The sequence below is a fragment of the Podarcis muralis genome, chromosome 10, assembly GCF_964188315.1.
Source record: "Podarcis muralis chromosome 10, rPodMur119.hap1.1, whole genome shotgun sequence".
Classification (NCBI taxonomy): domain Eukaryota; kingdom Metazoa; phylum Chordata; class Lepidosauria; order Squamata; family Lacertidae; genus Podarcis; species Podarcis muralis.
This window is the reverse complement of record NC_135664.1, coordinates 26,665,649-26,687,770: the sequence shown is the minus strand read 5'-3', so window position 1 is coordinate 26,687,770 and position 22,122 is coordinate 26,665,649. Positions and strand designations below refer to the sequence as shown.

Genomic DNA, 22,122 nt, shown 5'->3' with positions numbered 1-22,122 from the left:
TTGTCCTATCCCATGAAGCAAGGGATAAATATCTCTCTCATGGTATGAACCAGAAAGCAGCATCAAAATTAATGGCAATCATTTTGTTCCCACACATGTCTCCTAGTGACCACAGCCCGTTAAATTATGGCCACAACTTTGCTTAAAAGGTTTAGCAACAGAAACATTAAACATTCTTCCTAAAAAGATACAGGGTGGCAGAAAATCAGGCCTTCCTGGATCTTCCAAACAGGATATCTGTTTCACATCAAAGATGGATCTCCTATTATTATTGAAACTCTGCCTTGGGACCCATCCAAACCCAACCACGCTCCTAAAACGCTGGATAGAGCAAAACCCATAAAGCACCGTAAGTTATTTCTTTCATGTAATGATTGTAAATTAAATCTTCATTAAGTCAATTTGCTGCTGATGCTAAGTGTTTCCTGCAAATGTACATTGCGACATTAAAGTACCAAAATATTTTCAACTGATACTTCAAATAGTTTGCAAATGAAGTAAAATAAAATATTTCCTCCCTAGAAGCAAATCATCATACGAAATTTGCCTGAAATGTGTCCTGTTACATGTTCTGAAAGTCATATTTTCTCCTTGATGGCAAATATCTGGTGTCTGATTAACTTTTGATATGCTTGAAAGAAACAGATTGTCTGCAGCTATCTCACAGGGATGGAGGGAGTGTGTCCCTGTTGATACTTCTTGATCTCTCAATGGCTTTTGATACCATCAACCTGGTTACCTCCTGGAGCAGCTCAGAGGGTTGCAAGTGAGAAACACAGTGTTGTGGTGATTTCACTCCTGTTTGAGAGAATGGTACCAGAAGGTGTTGTTGGATGATTTCTACACCAACAAATGGCTTTTTGGGCTGTGGTGTCCTATAGGGTTCCATTCTGTTTCTCCAAGTTGTTTAACATCTATGAAGCTACTGGAGGAAGTCAACTGAAGTTTTGGTGTGTGGGGCCATCAATATGCCGATGACACTCAGGTCTCCTTCTCTATCTCTGTCTCTAAATCAGATGAGGTTTTGCAAGTGTTGGACCATGACTTACATAGCATTCACGTGGACAGAGGATGAAAATCTGTTGATGATGCCACAAACCCCTGCTGTAAAGCATGCTATGACTTGGACATGTGTTTTCAGTGTTGTGACATGAGTTTTCTAGAATTCTCTACCCATAGAAGTGAAGCAAATCCACGCATTGTTATGTTTTTGATGCTTGCTGAAAATCTTTCTCTTCTACCAAGTCTTCCCAAATTGGACTATTATATTTCTGTAGTTCATTCTTCCTGGTTTTTATATTCTTAATACTGTTATTGCTATTAGGTTTTATATTTTATTTCTGTACACTGTGTGAGTAATATTGCATGTAGAGTGGTTTATGCATTCTGAAATAAATCACTACTCCTGCCAGTATATTATATACAGGATCCCTGCCAGAAACACCATACATTAAAAGTACCTGCTATCACAATCCCTTTTTATCTTCCTGCTGCCACCATTAGGATTCAAATAAATAATACATTTATATAGCTTTCTCATTTAGTTGCTGGGTATAGGTGCGGGACAAGGCAGACCAGGAGATTAGGATGTGAACTCAAAATAAATTATTCACTTGAAGGCTTTACTTTCTTGTGGCACAATGGACCAGTGCATCTAGCTGTTAACCAGAAGGGTGGTGGTTGGAGCCCAACCAGAAATGGCTGTGGGCAGGATTTCTGTAATGCAGGGAGCTGGACTACACCCTTGGGATCTTTTCCAGTCTAAAAATCTATGATTCTATGGTTCTTCTCTCTGGTCAGCTTCTCTTCCCCACAGTTGCCTTTCAGACTTTACCAGGTCTTTTACAATAGTTCTTATCTTTGGTCAGGAATGCACTGTTTCTTCAAATCAACTGCCAATCACTAGCACACTGGCCTCTGCTCATCCCAAATAACTGCTCCAGGAGTCTTTCACCCCTCTTTGTAAACCGTCTTAGCATCTGCCATCAGTGATTTCAGCTTTCAAGCACTGACTCCCTCCTTTGAAGAAGAAAAAAATACCAACCACCACTAGGATTTCTCAGTTCCCAGGTCCTCTCTGAACTCTCACTACGCCTCTGGCTGATGGTACTTCCAGATTCAGTCTTTCTCAGACTTGTCCTTTGTTTTTGTTTTTCAGGGTTTCTTCATAAGTACCGATGAGCATCTCAAAAACTGCCGGGCTGTCTTATCAGACTCTCTGTCTCTTAAAAAGTGCTATTCTACTTTCTACATCTGGAACCCTCCAGTCAATTTCCAGGTTTTCACTGACCTATAATAATGGACTAGTAAGTTTAATTAATGTCCATGACAGGACACATATTCTCCCTTTTTTGTATTCTGCAGAATCATATAAATATGGGAAAACAGGGAGCTGACTTATACTAAATCAGATCACTGGGCATAAAAACCAGTGCCCGAAGTAGCTAATTGGGGATCTGTCTTCCAGCATATCATATACCCTCTAATATTCTTCAGATGAAAAAAGGGACATTCTATTATACATCAGTATCACTGCTTGAACATTTCCCCATGATCAAGTACAAAAGCTATTAGAGGAATCATACAAAACCGCAGTATTTGAAACACAGAAATCTTTGAATTTATGTATGGTATTTAGGGAAGCCTGAGGAAAAAAGAAAACCCCATATCAATTAATGCAACTAACTATGTGTGTGTCTGGAGACTCATACATTTATGAGTATTTTGGAAGCATGATAACTCTGAACAACCATTATTGCTGTGATTGTGCAGGTGTATGATATGGGGCACCCCAGTGTTTATTTTGGGGTCCAGGGAAATATTAACTGTTGAGTTTGGGGGTGCAAAACGTCCTTTTTTTAGTGTTTAAAACATGCTTCCTCAACCTCGGCCCTCCAGATGTTTTGAGACTACAACTCCCATCATCCCTGACCACTGGTCCTGCTAGCTAGGGATCATGGGAGTTGTAGGCCAAAAACACCTGGAAGGCCGAGGTTGAGGAAGCCTGGTTTAAAACTTTTGAGCAAATTAGGAATGTGTAAGCAACTGCAGCATCCTGGTGCTTTGGTGAATCCTGGATGGATCAGCTGCACAGACACACACACCTCGGCTTCCCCCCATCCCCACCTGCCCTAGGACACCCAAATGCACAAAATAGGAAGACAGCACCGATTCAGCTCATGGGAGAAATCAATGCATTTTCTGCATCCACATGAGAAGCCAGAAAGGAAGGGGCTTTGGAGGGAAGTGTGTTTGCTCCAGAGGACCCCTTCCCCATTTCTCCAAATCCCCTTCCTCTCTAGGAATCTAGTCTTGCTTATTTTAAGCCATAGAGAAAGTCAAGCTCCAGGATCAGATCTCTCTGCATCTCTCTCAAAGTAGGCGCCAAAGAGGAAACGCCCACCACATACACAGGTGGCAGTGGCTCAGTGGCACTTCAGGTCTCCAAATGAAACTGGCAATGAAAGATAAGGCAGCAATGCAAATAAACTGGGCAAGGACCTAAGAAATTTGGAAGCAGAGCAGACACTCCCTATTGTGCGCAATGTTGCTGAGCAGCTCATAAGAGTGTGCAAACAAGAACGCGAAGTAGGTTGCTGCTTCTCTCTTTCCCTGGCCAGGAGATGGAAGAAGCAATGGATGAAAAGGTAGAGAAAATTTTGACTGTTTTTTGAGTAGGAGGGGAAGGAAAGGCTTGCAATGGGAATTCCGGAATTCACGTGGCAAAGTGAGAAACTTTTAAGTGTTTTCGTGAAGCTCCTGGCAATTTTCGTGGCAATTGGAGGCTATGCATCTTCTGTGCATTTCAGACACAGCTCCATCTTCACCACTGACTATTCTGGCTGGCTAGTGTGAGGAAATGGAAAACTGACCGGGTAGATATGAGAACACATGAGAGTGCAAGTGTGATTTTACAGGAAGCATTTGCCTGAACTATTAAATTGGGAAATGCAGCCTTTCCCCCCTATACGATCTCAAACTAATTACGGCTATTGAATTATAAAATTAGTCACTGCAATGGCACCCATGAACCAATTTACTGTACTCAAGGTAGTTAGCCAGTGTGAGATGCATTCATTTCCCCCTGGCCTTTTAAACACATGTTTATAGGTAAAGTGGAGATTGTAACTTATATTACTAACAGAGAACAGAGTTTTTTATTTTTAAAAAAGATATTGTTATTTCAGGTTTATTAAAGTTGAAGCAAGCAAATGCACAAATAGAAGAAGCAAAAAAAACAAAAACAAAAAAAACCCCACAGTTAACTCAAGCCACTTGAATTTGCTTTTGACACTACAAACCTATGGAGGAATCACCAGGTCAAAGAAAAGGTTTTGGTTACTATGGAAAACTCAACAGAATTGCTGAAGACAAGAACACAATTGGATGATGTTTACTCTAACAAATGTGCTTTGGATATCTGGCCTGTATGCAAGAAACAAAACATTTTCCCCCAGTTAGGTTTATGAAACAGGCCTATCAATGTGTTTAGATGTTGCATAGCATTTCAATCAGCTGCAAGTCCTAAGCAATGCTTGTTCATATTCACAGTTATCAAAAGAAAGTCATTGCCAAATTGGCTCAGATTAAGCACACTGCGCAGGAAGAGAAAATTCATATTAATGGCTATTAACACCACAGTGCAGGAAACAAGCTACACATCTTTATTACCTTTTGATTTTGCATCAAATGGAAGAAATTTAAATAAATATCTCCTTTTGGATTTGCTACTAGATAAATGCTTAATAAGAAACTAGTTTGCATGAGAAAGGAAGACTTGGAACTCCATTTCTGCAAAGCTTATTAGTAAACTTTGATTTAATTAAACCTCTTAAAGACACCTTTATTTTCTGTAAGGTTGATCCAGCTTATATATTTCTGCTGAAGGCCAGAAGATAGTGGGAGAGCATATTTTGACGGGAAGTGTCTATTAAAGAATTAAGCCAAGATAAATCAATTCCCTGGCTGTCATAAGAGCTCTAGGGAGCCTTCATGTTTTTTCCCACTTTCAAACTGCCTGCAAACACAAGAAAATGTGTGTGCAAATGTTAGCAAATAGATATTTAGTGGCTGTTAGGGGAAAACAAATTCACAGGTCAAGTGGGGATCCATATTGCAGGTTAGATTATGTAGTTTATGTAGATTATGGAGAACCCTGTTTAAAATCTTTGTTGACTCGTTGGTCTCAGGCACAGTCACTTCTGCTATAACAGTGAAACTAACAGTGATTTTACTTCAAAGTTCTGCTTGCCTATTGCCAAAGTTCTGGGTCCAACTCTGTAAGTGATTTAAGTAATACTCAAACTCCCTTTTCCTAGTAATAAAAGTATAATTTGATCTACTGCAGAATGAAAGCTACAGAAACAGTCGCACAAAGCTAAAAATCTGTTCATGTCACAAACATCTGTCGACAAAATGAATGTTTATAAATGCTTATAATATGCCCAAGCATATTATAGCTATATTTAAGATACATGTTTCTGGCATGGCTGTCAGCATCCCTAGACATGGAAAGTAAACACAGTATTCTAAACGTGGCAGAATGTATTATGATATTTTAAAGAGGTTATTCTGTTTATGTTACATCCTAAACATAACTGCTATACTGAATTATACCACTTATAGACGTTGACATGTAATCTAATTTTCCACTTGCTTTCTTGCCACCATTGCTCCAGGTTGTTGGTGCAAACACAAACACACACACTCTTTGGTGAGATAACCCCAGCAAAGATTTAAAATGACAGAATATGTGGCAAAGTAAGGCATGGACGTATAGGTTGCTAGACCTTTAAAAAATGCCCTTCAAAATGAGTTCCAAACTTTCCTTCTTCCCTTAGCGTAGGAAACAAACTTCCACCTGCCTCCTTCCTTTCCCAAATGAAGACTTATTGCTCCAACAGGCCTTTCCAGATGGATAAGTACAGTAGGTCTCTACAATGGTCTCTGTCCATTTTTGTGTGTGTTGAATTTATGGTTCTCCTCAGCTACTGAAGGGAGCATCCTGTAATCCTTCAGTGGCTCGTCTAAGCTTTGCAAACCAGCAAGACCTCAAATCAGCCCCTAAACAAAAGGGACCCGAGAAAGCATACTTGTTGGTCTGCTTCCTGTTATTTATTTTATTAAAATTATATATTTATTTTCTCCAACATGGCAGCTTACAGATGAACCAGGAACAATGGAAAGCAGTGAAAAACAAACAATCATTCCCAGGTTCAGCATAAGATATCTGACAAGGTACACCAGGGGCAGAGGCGCCGAGTTGCGCCTGACATTGGGGTGGAGGCAGATGTTACACGTGCAATGTGCATGCATGTAATGTCACGTGTATCATGCATTGCATGTGTGATGACTGTCGCATTGGGAGAGGCCAACCAGGCCTCCTCCCAAATGCAACATTCATTCATCAGGCCACGATGATCCATGCCACCTGGGGTGACTTCCCCCCAGGTCTCCTGTGCCCCCTGAAGATTGAGGGAGCTGAGCTCCAACCCAGTTGATATGTGGGTGGAAGGGGCTGTAGGGTCCTTAGCCCCATAGAGTTAGTGAACAGGGATCAGTTCACACGAGATAGATAAAAGCACAGCATTAGAATCTGGGGGGGAAGATGGGATCCCAAGAGGACTGTGTGTTGTGTATTTGTGTATACTGTGCATATATATATATTTACACACACACATATATGGGAGAGGGGGAGCAGGTTACCAATTTCCCCTTCTTACCCAGACTCCTATCATTAAATGGCACATACCAGAAGGTGCCTCTATATCAGGCATAGGCAAACTCGGCCCTCCAGATGTTTTGGGATGACAACTCCCATCATCCCTGACCACTGGTCCTGTTAGCTAGGGATGATGGGAGGTGTAGTCCGAAAACATATGGAGGGCTGAGTTTGCCTATGCCTGCTCTATATTGTGGGGCAGCTGAGACTGGAAGTGAGAGCTTGGGGTGGGGGGGTGGGGGAAGGAATCCACCCAAGGTAGATCACATCCAGAAACTTATATTGTTATCTGAAGATCTTCTGCCACATGCACACAGTGTTATTATTATTTTAAATCAAAATACAATTATCAGATACCTCTACAACAGAATGAAGTGTGCAGGGTTTAAGTAATTTACCTATGCCTTTTAGTTCTAACACTCTCTTAATTACTGTGCCTTTTATAAGCCAAATAGCAATTTAACTTTACAAGCCAATCTTTGTTCAGGGCAGCCCCTGTATTTATAAAATGCTTTCGCAAACAAAGCAGCATGCACATTTTGAAAATTTACAATATAGATGTTTTCATGGTTAATTGATACATATTATCCCACACTTATTTGTTGGCTCTGTTTTCTTTTCTTCGCATCTAATTTTGTATTCCAAGGGGGGGACGTGCATCTTTTCAACTGATCTAATGAAAACTCTGCAATGGCAAACGAGTAACCAACCTGTGTGCAGTGGAGTACAGCTGGAAAGAATGCTAATTCTCTGCCTCAATGCTGCCTTCAAAGAGATTATTCAAGCCTTCCTCTGACACGGAACAGAGTGATCAGCCAGCAACGACTGCACATGAAAATAACCTTTATCCGCTTTAACAAAAAGGTAAACTAAAAAAGGAGTCAGTCATGCCCTAATTATTTACTTTTAGCTGGAGCAAAGGGAAGGGGGAATGCAAATCTATTTCAATTATGGCTTTGTAATTGGAATGATTAAAACTAGCCTAGGTTTGCAAATGTGGATTAAAAAAACCCTCCAAGAATTTAAATAGTACTGTAACTACAAACTAGGAATTGAAATTTTTCATGGTAAAATGGCTGTGGTAAAGATATGGAGAAGTGGTGATGCCCAAATACAGTTAAACTAGAAATCTGGATCCAAAATACCAAAACAAATATTAATACTGTTGTACACCACCCCGGTCCCTGAGCAGAAAGAGATTCCAGAGATTTCACCCAGCTCACACACATCTCTGGCTTTTGTCTTCCTCACTACCAGCCTGAGCTAAAATACTTTGTTATACAAATAACAATACTTAGGTGGTAATAAAGACCCTTGCTTGGCTAATTCAACAATGGATTCCTCGATTAGATTTTAACCCTTGCTGGATCCAGGACCCCAGGGACTCAGGAATCATGCAGGCTAAACCTCAAACTCACAACAATAAATTCTTGATCTTTTTTGGTATTTGAGATTCTGACCCAAATTCCTCTAATTGTCATCACTGGTTCTCCTCTTTTTTGTCACAAACATTTTGCTATTGAAAGGGCAATTCCTGATTCAGGTTTGCTTTACCACATTTTGATACATAGTGAAAATCTCTGTGTTGGAAATGAAATGTTTACTTACAGTGTTTATAGGTCAGTCAACACCCTGAATTATCTGGGCAGCATTGATAATGTCAGTATTGGAAGTAGAGTGTCTTTGATGGTGCTTAACACAGAAATCTGGAAAATCATGGCAAGGGACTGTTTGGACACTGAAGAAACGAATTCAATTTTAAAAATGATAGTTTTCATTCTCACAGACCCTTGAAGTGGAGGTGTTGAAGAGCACTGAACAAAATTGCCACCTAGTAATGGATATAAATAACAAGCAGAATAGCCTGCAACCTTGCAATAGAAGACACTTCCCAAAATTCACTCGAATTATCAATCCCAAATGGTGTGGTGGGTCTTTAGGCTGAATCAGTAAAAACCAAACCAACTGCCTCCCTTACAATAAAGCAGTCTTGTGCCATCTTAAAGACAGATAAAGTTGTCATGTCATACTTTTTCATAAAGCATAATCCCACATTGGCAGCCTATATAATTACAGGAATTTGGAGGCATCTGTAGGAGCTTAATATTCTACGCAGGTTGGGAAAGCGTACTTTGACATCATCACTGTTATGGTATAAAGGTAAAGGTACCCCTGCCCGTACGGGCCAGTCTTGACAGACTCTAGGGTTGTGCGCCCATCTCACTCAAGAGGCTGGGGGCCAGCGCTGTCCGGAGACACTTCCGGGTCACGTGGCCAGCGTGACAAGCTGCATCTGGCGAGCCAGAGCCGCACACGGAACGCCATTTACCTTCCCGCTAGTAAGCGGTCCCTATTTATCTACTTGCACCCGGGGGTGCTTTCGAACTGCTAGGTTGGCAGGCGCTGGGACCGAACAACAGGAGCGCACCCCGCCGTGGGGATTCGAACCGCCGACCTTTCGATCGGCAAGCCCTAGGTGCTGAGGCTTTTACCCACAGCGCCACCCGTGTCCCTCTGTTATGGTATAGCTGTTGCTTATTTGGTTATGTTAATATTTTGTGTTGATGCCCTGCTTTTGCCCCTGCACATTAGCACGTATCAGACCAGACTAGCAATGCCATAAGCTGTTATTAGATTCATGCTCAGATCTTGATTGTTTTAACAACTTACTTGGTCTGAGAAACTATCCATCCTTCCTGATAATTTGAAATCAACTCACTTTCTTAAAAATGGCACTATAATTTATTGAGCATTGGCCCAGCCCCATCTTCAATCCAGCAATCTAATCAATTCTCATGGGGCCCTGGCAAAGTCATGTAGGGTAGGGCAAGCTTCATGCAAAGGCCCATAGTGATATTTACAAAAATCAAATGTTTTAGTGGCTTCCTACGACCAAATTGGGTGGGTGGATAAAACATTCCTTTCTAAACAAGCCAACAAACAAGTTTTAAAGTCTGGCCAAACACAACAATGGTTTTAAAGAAACTTGCATCCCTTTCAATGCAACAATTAATATTGCATGACAGATTTTGAAAAGTTAAAGTAGTCTGTCTGCCTTCACAGTACTGTTCTAAAAGCAGCATTCTAAGAATGTGCATTGCCAAAGCATTATGAGCCAACTTACAATTATCAATAAAACAAATGTTTATCATTCATGGATGAGGTTTACAATTAGTAGTATAGATACAATATGAGTGGAAGGAAGTTCATTCATCTCTATTTCATTTGTTCTCTCCAACCCCCATCAGCATATCTTCATATAGAATCCTACCATTACCATTTCAAAAACATACATTTTTTAACGAAGAGTTGTAAGTTTTGTTTCATTCACACGTTTTTCAATAATAAAAAGTGGCGTAGTGAGTCAGGAGATCTGTGGTTCAAAGTCTACATCAGCATAAATTTATTAGGCGGTAACTCTTATTGTCAGCGGCTGCCTCAGGTCCCAGCTCACAAAGGACCAACGCCAGTTGCTCTTTATAAACAAAAGTCTTTATTGTGGTTCATTGTTGGTTTGACATCCGTGGCGCGCAGCGCTACGTCTGAGTCCTTAGACCGGCGAAGTCCCGTCTGAATCCGCCCCTCCTTTACACCAGTTCAATACCCGAGCTTTGCTCCACCTCTTCCTTTCCTCCCTCTGTTCCTTACGCCTCCGGGTCCTCCTGCCCTCTGGGATCCCAACCCTCCTGGACTCTTCGGAGGCGGATTCTTCTGACTCCTCCCCCTGTCTCTGGCGGGCTTTGGGACCTGGCTCCCAATCCAGATTTTCTGCTGTCCCTCGCGCCTCTACCTTTGAACTTGGCGCGCGCGCGCAGCCGCCCACTTTCCTCCTAACGGCTACACTGCTCCCTTCACTGCTTTCTCCTTCCGGGAGGCTGGACGGCCCTGCTCTCTCCTCCGCCCCTCCACTCTCTGACAGAGGCGTGTTCAGTCCTGCCTCACTCCCTCCTCCTGCAGGAGGAGGCTTTTGTTCTAATCTGTGGGATTCTCCCCCCCCCCCCCGCTGCGCTCTGGTGGGGAAGCTACCCCTGATTTCCAGCTGCCGCTTGGCGACTCCCCACTGGCCCCCCTTGCCCTGACCCTGGGGGCCTCCTTCTGGGAATCTTCTGATTCACTGGAGAGACTCAGGGAATCTCCCTGTTCACTGTCACACCCTCCTGCGCTCCCCTCCGATTGTTCCCCTTCGCTCTCCATCTCCTCCTTCTCCTGTGGCTCAGTCCCTGAGCCCCTGACACTTATGAATCAGTTCCCCCCTTAATACGAGGGATAATATATCCTGGTTGATTTACAAGAATAAATTTATTGTAAGAATTTCAGAGAAAATGCGCATAAAGTATACTGACAAAGTGTGTTCTCCCTCATGGAGAGCACAGGTTGCGGGCGGGGCTGACAAGACACCTCACTGTTACTAGGCAAATGGTTTGGCCATCCTTTAAGCAGTGACGGGCTGTTACTGGGGAAATCTAGATGTTGCCATTTATTATTGTGAGATGTAACTCTGGCCTTATTGTGAGATGTAACTCTGGCCTGTGGGGAAAAAAACTGGGTTAAAAAAGAAGGAGTGAACTCCTAAAGCATTTTGCACACAAACTCAGAAATTATTTTCTTCCCATTCTCATAGGAAACCCTACAAAGTCTGCTGATGCTACAATTGCCCTTCCTTCCAAAGAACCTTGTAGTTTACTTGTAATTGCTGTATGAAGCAGTCATTTGACAAGTTATTGAAGGGAAGCAAATTTAAAACAATGTCTAATGTGTTCCAAAAGTGAACTGAAAAAAGAAGAAGACTGTTTCCTCTGTGACAACCCTGCCAGAGGATCTCAAAAAGTACTTAAAATGTTGAAGCACCTGACAGGAAAATAATAGGTTGTCAATAAAGCATGATAAATATTTCAAGGACACATCGAAAACCACATTTGTCGACTATACAAACATAGTTTTCAGTCCCGGCTTCCTAATGTTAACCCTTTGTTATTCATATGTTAACTATTACCTGGCATTTTAAAATGTTAGAATAGCATGGATTAGATGAGGAGCGAGCAACAAAACACAGCACATATCTAGCCCATATTGCTCCTAAAAACCCACTGCACTATTTAGCCCACAGAAAAGTCATTCCTACACAAGCAAAGGAAAAGTTAGCAGACCCAATAGGCTCATAAGTCTTATACTGCCTATTCCTAGTCTAACCTCCTATATTTGAACTGTCCCAGTTGGTCATTATAAAAACAAGTGTTTAAGAACAAGTAACTGAGTTTTATTTTTTCTTCTCTCCCCCTGCCTCTTTCCCCTTATTGCCATGTCTTTTCATTTCTGTCTTTGCTTAATTTATTTTATGTAAGCCACTCAGGGGGCCTTTTTTGCTGAACAATGGAGGAACAAATGCTCTAAATGAGTGTTTCCCAAACTTGTGTCTCCAGCTGTTTTTGGACTACAACTCCCACTATCCATAGCTAGCGGGACCAGTGGTCAGGGATGATGGGAACTGTAGTCCAAAAACAGCTGGAGACACAAGTTTGGGAAACACTGTTCCAAACAAACAAATAAAACTAACTTTCAAAAAAAAAGGAATTTTTTATAGTATTACTGTAATGTTATTTGTCATTTTTTTAAGAGGTAAATTTTGAAATGTTTAAAGGGTTTTATACATAACTGAATATAGTGCCTCCAAATGGCTATGAGTATCTGCTGAGAGTTGTGGAGATGGTTTATCAGCGGTGGGCCAGCAACAGGCCTGAGTGACAGCTAAACTGTCATGCTTTCAATCTGCCAGACCAGCAACAGAAGCAGGTAAATTCAAATTACTCAATCGGTAGACATCTTGCTTCATCCTATTGGACCATAGCACAAACTAATGTGGCGTACTGCTCAACCGTCCCGATTTAAGCAGAACATCCTAGATTTACAGAAGCCATCCTAGATTCTGATTGGATCCCAGAGTGTCCCCTTTTTTGGTCCAGCAGGCATGTGCCAGAGTGCCAAACCAAAAAACACTCAATTTTTGGTCTCATGCAAGAGCTCGGAACCAAAAAATGAGAGTCCTGATTTTGATCGGTGGGATGTGGTGACACAATTCAATCCAAACTGAAATGGCTGGGGTGTTTTGTGTGTGCTGAGTAGAGAGAATATAAATGCTAAGCACTGGTAAAGAAAGGAGAGTTACTGGCAATTGCTGGGAGAAGCTATGGGTCAACTAAAGGAAAAGACTCGGGCATTGGACGTCAAATAACTTAAGAATTCTCTGCTGCTTTGACTTAGCAGGGAGATAGAAGACTGTGAGCCAATGTGGTGTAGTGGTTAAGAGTGGTAGACTCGTAATCTGGTGAACCGGGTTAGCGACTCCGCTCCTCCACATGCAGCTGCTGGGTGACCTTGGGCTAGTCACACTTCTCTGAAGTCTCTCAGCCCTACCCACCTCACAGAGTGTTTGTTGTGAGGGAGGAAGGGAAAGGAGAATGTTAGCTGCTTTGAGACTCCTTCGGGTAGTGATAAAGCGGGTTTATCAAATCCAAACTCTTCTTCTTCATTTGTTATAACTGTTCTAATGGATTAGACCAAGGTCCTCCATATAGTACAGAAACATTTACAGTTGCTAAATCAAGAAAATCTGAAATTTATTGTTTAAAGGGGAACCAATAACATGGCACTGCAGCCAGTTTAACAAGATGCTTAGCATCCCTTGGAGTCATCAAGTTTTATTTGGACAAGACAACTGTCTCAGCAATTGGTTAAATGCCCAGTCTTGGCCTTGGACTGCATCATATCAATATTCCATGAAAGATGCCTTTCTTTCTTTTTTACACTTCATACTTAAGAGTTATAATATCTAGGCTGCAAACATATTCACATTTATCTGGAAGCCTCACTGAACAATACTATCAATTTCTGAAACAATTAGAAAATGTCCTAGTTTTTTTTAAAAAAACCTCTAGCACTGCATTTTTGCTAAGGTGAATGCTAGAACAAGAATATTATAGTAAACAGGAATTGCAGCCTCCTATCCACCCTCTGCCACAAAAGAAGTGGCTTCAGCACCTGCATATCATACAAAACTTGTTGAATCTTTCCCCCTCACTGCACCTCCATGACTGGAAAGACATTAATATAACACATAATTGCACTCTGGTTGTACAGGGTATGAAGAATGAATGATTAAAAAGCAAAGACAAAACAGGTATAGTCATCGGGAGGAAGAGATAGTGTAGTGATGTTACTACCACTATGAATTCAGTTGTTCAAATAAAATACAGAGGTACCTCGGGTTACAGACACTTCAGGTTACAGACTCTGCTAACCCAGAAATAGTACCTCGGGTTAAGAACTTTGCTTCAGGATGAGAACAGAAATCGTGCAGCAGCGGCACGGAAGCAGTGGGAGGCCCCATTAGCTAAAGTGGTACCTCAGGTTAAGAACAGTTTCAAGTACGGACCTCCAGAATGAATTAAGTTCTTAACCCGAGGTACCACTGTATATATTTTAGTCTGAATTCTACCAACCCCAAATTCACACACTGCCCATTGTATTGCTATTTGAAATACCTAATGTGGATTGGGTCAGAATATAAAAATCTTCTACATGGTACATACCTTTGTTTTCAAAAAGTATTTGCAAACCCCCCTTAAAAATATCATTTTTGTTCAGATCATGAATCAGATATAAAAGGCAGTGAATCCTTAAAGCAGGAAGTAAAATAATTAGTTCTCAATTTTATCTCAGTGACATGCTCTTCTCTCAAGAACTGATAGATTAATTCCACTGTCACCTAATTATCCTCTTAAAGCAGAGAAAATGCAGACATTGTCACTAACAAGGATATAAGGGAACAGTTTTTAAAGTTTTTTCCAATGACATCTGAACAGCAATCGAGGGATGCTTTCAGTTAAACACACACATTTCCCTGAATATTAGTACAAAGACATAAGCAAAAATTGGGAAGGTTTCGTGTAGTGATTTAAGGCAGCATCCTGATGTTGCCAAAGCCTCCGTACTCCAGAGTAGGGTTCAGGAACTGGAGATAAGAAAAAGATGTAGGGATGAGCAGAAGTGTGTGGTAAGATTCTCCTGTTGGCTAGCACCCTTGAGCTCAAGAGAAGTATTTTCATGAATAAGTCCTTATGCATGATAAAGTCAAGGGAGAAAAGAAACAAGGTTGACATAGAAAGGCGAAGCATCACACTAGTCAGTGAACAAGCAAGGAAATGAAACAGGAGCCTTGGAGATGAAACATGGTTGTAATAGCCCCCTTCTCTCTGGCTGAAGTCAAACCCTGCCCCCATGATTAAATGTCATTTATTCTTTCAATTTCCTTAGTATTTTTCTTGGGGGTGGGGACAAGGACTGTTGGTGCATTATTTCCTATTACTGTTATCATTGTATTTTGCACCAAGAGAGTACAAGATACTGTACAGATCACTCCAGGAGATGTCTGCAACAAACTCCCAAATCAATCACCCTGGAGTGCGTACAGGAACATACAGGACTGAAAATTCAATGTAAAGTGTGCCAGCTGGAAGGACATCACATCACATACCTCCTCGTCTGCCAACAGTGTAAAATAAATCAATATCAGACAACATTAATAGTTGAAATGCTTTAAATATTGACTGGATGGGGGCTTAAAAGTTTTCAGCCCAACTCCAAGCTCATCTCCGTTCTACTTTGGACCAATATCTTTCTTTAAAATGCAAGTTTCCACCAATCACATACAAAACAAAGAGTGCAGTTCAAAGAATGGGCACAAATGAAAGGTACTACAGACAGCCAAGTGCTGGGCATAAGGAGAATTGTGCACTCCTTCAAATTGTACACCTACCCCTGGCTTTTGGTATGTGGTGAGGGCAGACCAGCACAACATCTACTTTGCCCTAAAAGCTAAGAACTTCTTGACCACCCCTAATGCATATTCAAGAGCAGGGGCCTCCATTGTGGTGCCTGTGGGTGTTGTGCACCCTTGAGGACTTCTCCTGGTGCCCACAATGCCTCAGCCCCACTCCCCCCACTAAAAGATCCCTTTGCCTTGAGATGGCAAAGGTGGTTCCTTTTTCCTCCACTGAAAGGCACACAGAGGCAAAGAGAAAATAGGAACAACAACAACAACTATCTCTCCCAGTCCCTCTTTGAGCTTCACGTGCTTCTCAAGGCCCACTTTGGCATCAGAGCTGCCAAAAGAAAGCAAATCAACTGAGAGGGCAAGTAAGAAAAAGGAGGAAAATAGGAGACTGGGAGGAGGAAAATAGAATGAAAGTGTGATGCCGGAGATATCAGAAGAGTGAGGCAATGGAGTGTCTGAGAGAGGAGATACATGTCCTTGATATCAGATTCTTGGGTGGTGGTGGTTCTGTGCTTTTGTAGAATTATGGCATGATTAACCCTGTGGGGCATTGAAAGAGATGCTGTGATCCCACAGGTATATACCAATAATGGATCTAAGATGTGCTTATATTTTGTTATGGATTTATGAATCAGTTAGTAATGGACAACATATTATAAAAAATACTGCAACACTGCAAATTAAGCCTCTGTTACAGACAACTCACAACTTACACACTTAACTTATGCAGTTTCAACTTTATGCGCTTGACGGCCGTCTAATTGAAATCTCACAAATTAAACACAGAGAAGGCAGTGAGCTTAAAAGCTCTTTTTACACAGGGTTTCCCTGTCGTGGAAAGAGCTTTTAAGCTCTCTATCTTGCTTATGGACTGTGAGAAGCTCTTGCAAGAACTCGGAAACTCCTGCAAGATCTCACGAGAGCCTCCTAGAACCTGGTAAGCAGGGCAGAGAGCTTAAAAGTTGTCTGTTTTGCTTTTGGGGGTGTGCGGTGAGGAGGTAAGACCCGTTTGGCAAGCCAGCTCCAGAAGCTAAAACTACTTGTACTAGAGCAGCTCCAATGGGTTGTTTTGACCCCTAGGTACGTTGGTATTAACAAAGGCCTAATTTTTCTCTTTAAGCCTGTGTCTACTGGTGTTCCCCCTTGGGGAACTCCAGCCAGGATGAACCCTTTACAAATTTCTCCAGCATGTCTGCGACTAAGGAAATCTCAGCAACCAGATATTTATTTCCTGTGTCAAGTTGCCACTTAACGTCAACAATGCTGTCTCACAATGCAGCTGAACATAGCCTGGCAGCATATCCACATGCTTATGGCAGACCTATCTGTGGCTGGGATAACCTGCAAGTGTGAGCCAGCACTTACTTTTTAAAAGTCTACTTAGATATATTTTTAAAAGGCTCCTCTTGTTGCTATTCACAAAGAAATACACACGTGTCCAATAATTATAGTTATCACAACTAATTTGATTTAGACATTCAATGTAGCATTCAAAGCTAAATAAGATGAAGATAAGATAATTTGCACACTGTAATTTTCTATGAAATAAGGTTATGCTTTCCAGGAAAATTAATTTTGTAACGTATTATTTCCCGATATTCATAAAAAGACGCTGTGTATTATATACAGAATCTTTTCAAAAGAAAGTTGGAATAATATAATAAAAATCACACAAATGGAACTTACTGAAAGTGAATGGATAAGACTTCAGCTGCTCAAAATTACAAACGAAGAAGTGCAATTTCTTGGTGCTCTCCAATCCTTGTGCCGATCGCTTCTTCCTAAATAACAGTGAGGAACGCTGTTGAAAATGAAAGCAATTATTATCCCTAGCAAATGACTGCATTTCTTCTCACATACAGAAGCCCCTGTAGTACTATAATTATGCATTGTCTGTCTATTTATAAGCACCAGAACTTTGTAAGACAGTAGAAATGAACTCATGCCAAGCCACCACTTAACCAAATATGCTTGTATAAATACAGCAGCATTATTGGAAGCAGGCTCAACATTCTCATTGGATCATCATGTCCCAAAACTATCAGATGAGGTTTAATCTTTAATAAGAGCTTATCTCTAACCAATACCTAAAGTGGTTTGCTTTAAGAGGGAGATAAAGTAAGATTTCCAAAATGACTTGCACACCAGGTTTTAAACACACAACTGGAGTAGAAAAGATATACAGTATAATAGATAATAGACTCTAGAGTTGGAAAGGACCACGAGGATCATCTAGTCCAACTCCCTGCAATGCAGGAATCTTTCACCTAACATGGGACTCAAACCCACAACCCTGAGATTAAGAGTCTGATGCTCTACCAACTGAGCCATTATTCAAATAGGGAACATGTATCATAGGCTGCGTTCACAACTTAAACAAATCATTGTATATAAATGTATATAAATGAAGTAAAGGTCAATTAGTGAGTGAAATGCAAGTACAGTGGTACCTCGGGTTACATATGCTTCAGGTTACATACGCTTCAGGTTACAGACTCCGCTAACCCAGAAATAGTACCTTGGGTTAAGAACTTTGCTTCAGGGTGAGAACAGAAATCGTGCTCCGGCGGTGTGGCAGCAGCAGGAGGCCCCATTAGCTAAAGTGGTGCTTCAGGTTAAGAACAGTTTCAGGTTAAGAACGGACCTCCGGAACAAATTAAGTACTTAACCCGAGGTACCACTGTATCACTATGTACGAAAGTCAGATTAACTTGTGGGCCACCAGGCTGACTGCAGATTGTCAGCCACAGGGTTCTGCTGTCAAGTGGCAGAGCATGATTTGTCAATCAACTGGCAGGCCATAAAACTGAGGAACCTAACTCCCAGTTTATCAGCCTGAACATTTTTCTGACCTATCCAGATCCCACCAATAGCAAACACACATTCAGCACTGGAGTAGCTGAAGTCCAGTGTGCTGATAGGGCTGCAAATAACACCCCCCCCCCAAGTAATCAGATTGACCATATGATGTGTGGAGATGTTGCAATAACACCCTCCCCTACTGATCTGTATGTGCATGTATGGGATGACCATACCCAGCACTGCAATGTAGCCCACAGGCAGATGGGCCAAGTATGAATGCGGCCCTCAGACATAGGGATGTTGGGCAATTCTGATGGAAACAGAAACAGAAATTGCCTGTGGTTGCTTATTCGCCCCATGTCTGGAACGAAAATCAATATGACCAATTATGATTGGTATTCACAGTTGTTTTCAGTCCTCAAACCATGCATAATTGATGGTGGTTTCCCTGCACCGCCATAAGTGTTGCATTTCCTTTGCATAGAAAGGAAAGGTGTGTGGTGATGACATAATTAATAAATCTAGTAAAATTCCACTTCAGTGGACAGCAAAATGAACAACATTGTCTTTTTCAGAAGCGTAATGGCAGCAGAACAGAAATAGTGTAGCATGCGACAAACACCGGTCAGAAGAGCTGGTCAATGCCTTCTTGCACCTTACTGAGCAGCCCTTGCCATAAAATGTAGCTACTAAGCCACATTTGTTTTGATGGGTCTCAAGTTGTGCATGCCTGTTCCAAGATCATGGCCAATACCTCTCTAAGTCAGTGTGTTTGCTATGCTAAACTCTTCTTCCTGAATGAAGTGGGGTGGGGAGTACTGCTGGAAAAGTGGGAGGTAAGGTAACAGCTTACATTTGGTCAACCTGTTGCCTCTGAGACACCAATACACATACACCTTCCCACTTAGGAATTGCATGGAAAATCAACTTCTTTATGGAGAATCAAGTTTCTTTCTGAAGCCAGCAGATGCAATTCCCATCTCCACACATATCTTAGACCTGCCAATACAGTGGTACCTCGGGTTACAGACTCTGCTAACCCAGAAATAGTACCTCGGGTTAAGAACTTTGCTTCAGGATGAGAACAGAAATCGCGCAGCGGCAGTGTGAGGCCCCATTAGCTAAAGTGGTACCTCAGGTTAAGAACAGTTTCAGGTTAAGAACGGACCTCTAGAACGAATTAAGTTCTTAAACCGAGGTACCGCTGTTCATCGCCACTGAAGAAAGGCAAATAGTGGTATTCTTAAAAGTCTTAGAAACAGTTATTCAAAGGCTGGATGTGAACACCAGAAAGGCTCAACAACCAACAAAGCTTATTTCTGGAAATATAACCGAGTGACAGAGAAGGACAAAGGGAGGCAAGGATGGAAAGAGACAGAAGTGATAGAGTACAGAATGAGAAAATCAAGAGCCAAGGGAAAGGAAGTTGGGGCAGAGAGCCAAATGGAGAATTGTAACTGGCATTCGCTCACCTACAACTTATCTTTCTCATCATGTTTTCTTACACATGACCATCATTTGGAAGGCATCTTGGTAGAATGAAAACAAAAGCCTAGCAATGTAGATTGAGCTCAAGGTCAAAGGGTGATGCTGTGTACTATTGCCTAATAGCTGTAGTAACAGCCCAGCATCATTATTGGAGTAATACAAGACAATGAACACCATGAATGCTTAAATATTTAAAGTTCTTTTGAAAACAAGAAAAGTAAGCATTCCTTTGAAGATCCTCCTGTTTTTAAGCTACTGAAAATGGTCGAGGTAGAGAACAAACTATCAATTAGTTGAGTACCTCTCAATTAGTTGAGTAAATTCAGGACAAGCTAAAGCATACTAGAGCATGGATGAACGAACACAAAAACAAGACAGTCATTGGCACCAGAAGCTCATCATTTACAGACACATGACTAAATTGGATATAGTGGCTTCTTTGTTCTCAGCTGAAAACAGAGTTATCAATGAAAGTTGAATATGACCATTTAAATTGTAATGCACATGTATAAAATTTCATCATCATATTTGGTTGAGTAAGAAGAATAAGATATGCTGGATCCTTTCCAACAAGTTGTATCATGGAAGCTATATTATCAGTGAAAAGTAATTTTCTGCACAAAACACAATATACTGTTCTCCTGTAGCACTATTTAGAATACAAGGTATTTACAGGTATTAAGTTCTGTGTTAAATGGAGCTTACTTTCTAGTATGTTTAGAACTGCAGTCTTAGGGTGCAATCCAGACAAACTTAGGTGAACCTAATTGACATTGAAATCAACAACCAGACTTCATATTTAGATGCTTCAGCCACATTGCTGTCAATTGGACTTAAAGGTAAAGGGACCCCTGACCATTAGGTCCAGTCGTGACCGACTCTGGGGTTGCGGCGCTCATCTCGCTTTATTGGCCGAGGGAGCCGACGTTTGACAGCTTCCAGGTCATGTGGCCAGCATGACTAAGCCACTTCTGGCGAACCAGAGAAGCGCACGGAAATGCTGTTTACCTTCCTGCTGCAGCGGTTCCTATTTATCTACTTGCACTTTGACGTTTACCTTCCCGCTGGAATGGTTCCTATTTATCTACTTGCACTTTGACGTGCTTCTGAACTGCTAGGTTGGCAGAAGCTGGGACCGAACAATGGGAGCTCACCCCGTTGCTGGGATTCGAACCGCTGACCTTCTGATGGCGTCCATAATTTTCTCAGGAATGACCATAATTACTAGATAAGACACAGGTGAAAAGTAAATGTTTTAGATACCCCTGCTTGTGACTCTATATTAGCATTGTTTAGTATTTAATCATTTTAATGGGGTTGCCACACTGGAACCAAATCAGTATCTGTTAAGTAAATTATTTGCTTTACAAAAATAAAAAATCAGCCACAATGGAAGTGCATTGATTGGAAGTCATTCATCATACTCAGAAGCTCTTAAAAGTTGAAAATACCATGGACTCTTGTATAAAATGTAAATGAACCTCTCTCTTTTTTGTATATACTGGCATTCATCTAAGAACTAAACAAACAAACAAAAAGGGAATGGATTCTATATGACATCTAAAGCTTTGTTAAAAAACTAAGTTCTAAACGACAAAATAGAACACTTTGTGCCAAACTACATCTAGTTGGGCCAAACATTACTCATTTTATTTGTTTATTTCATAAAATTTATACACTGCTTGACTGTAAAAACAAACAAAACAAAATCTCAAAGTAGTTTACAAAAGATGAGCAGTGAAATCAAGGGGGGGGGAATCACAATCCTACTTTAAAACACACAAAAGTTAAAATGCTTAAACAGATTAAAATTACCTTGATTTTCTAAGCATCTGGGTACCCATATTCACCATGCCTTGTGAGATTAATAATAAAAAAACACCAACACCCACAGGACTGACAAACTAGATTGCCCTGGCGTAATGGGAGAATTCTTGGCCTGTGATTTACAATGTTTCTGCTGCTCCATATTAAGCATGTTATGACATGTGATTAATGTTTTGTATAACTGTTTTAAATTGGTTCTTTCTTATTTATTTATTATTATTATTATTATTATTATTATTATTATTATTATTATTATGTGTTTTTAGATATTCTTGTTTTTAACTGTAAGCTGCCTTGAATCCCATCAGGTGAAAAGGAGGGACATAAACAAACAACAACAACAAAGTAGCATACTGTAGTATTATTCACAGCATAGTATTAAAAACATAGGAATCTGCTTAGGCCTCACCCACACTTCTGCCCTGTGTTTTCTCCATCTCCAAGTGCTTTTTGT

The 22,122-nt window shown here is 41.0% G+C and overlaps 1 protein-coding gene across 1 annotated transcript in view; it reads right to left on the bottom strand.

Annotated features, from left to right (window-relative positions):
- The window catches only part of CNTN1 (contactin 1), a 161,269-nt gene that overhangs the window by 114,836 nt on the left and 24,311 nt on the right, over positions 1–22,122 (bottom strand). Inside the window, exon 2 of the mRNA XM_028746414.2 lies at positions 17,238–17,352. The gene's annotated coding sequence lies outside the window, so the exon portion shown is untranslated. The remainder of the gene's footprint in view (positions 1–17,237; positions 17,353–22,122) is intronic.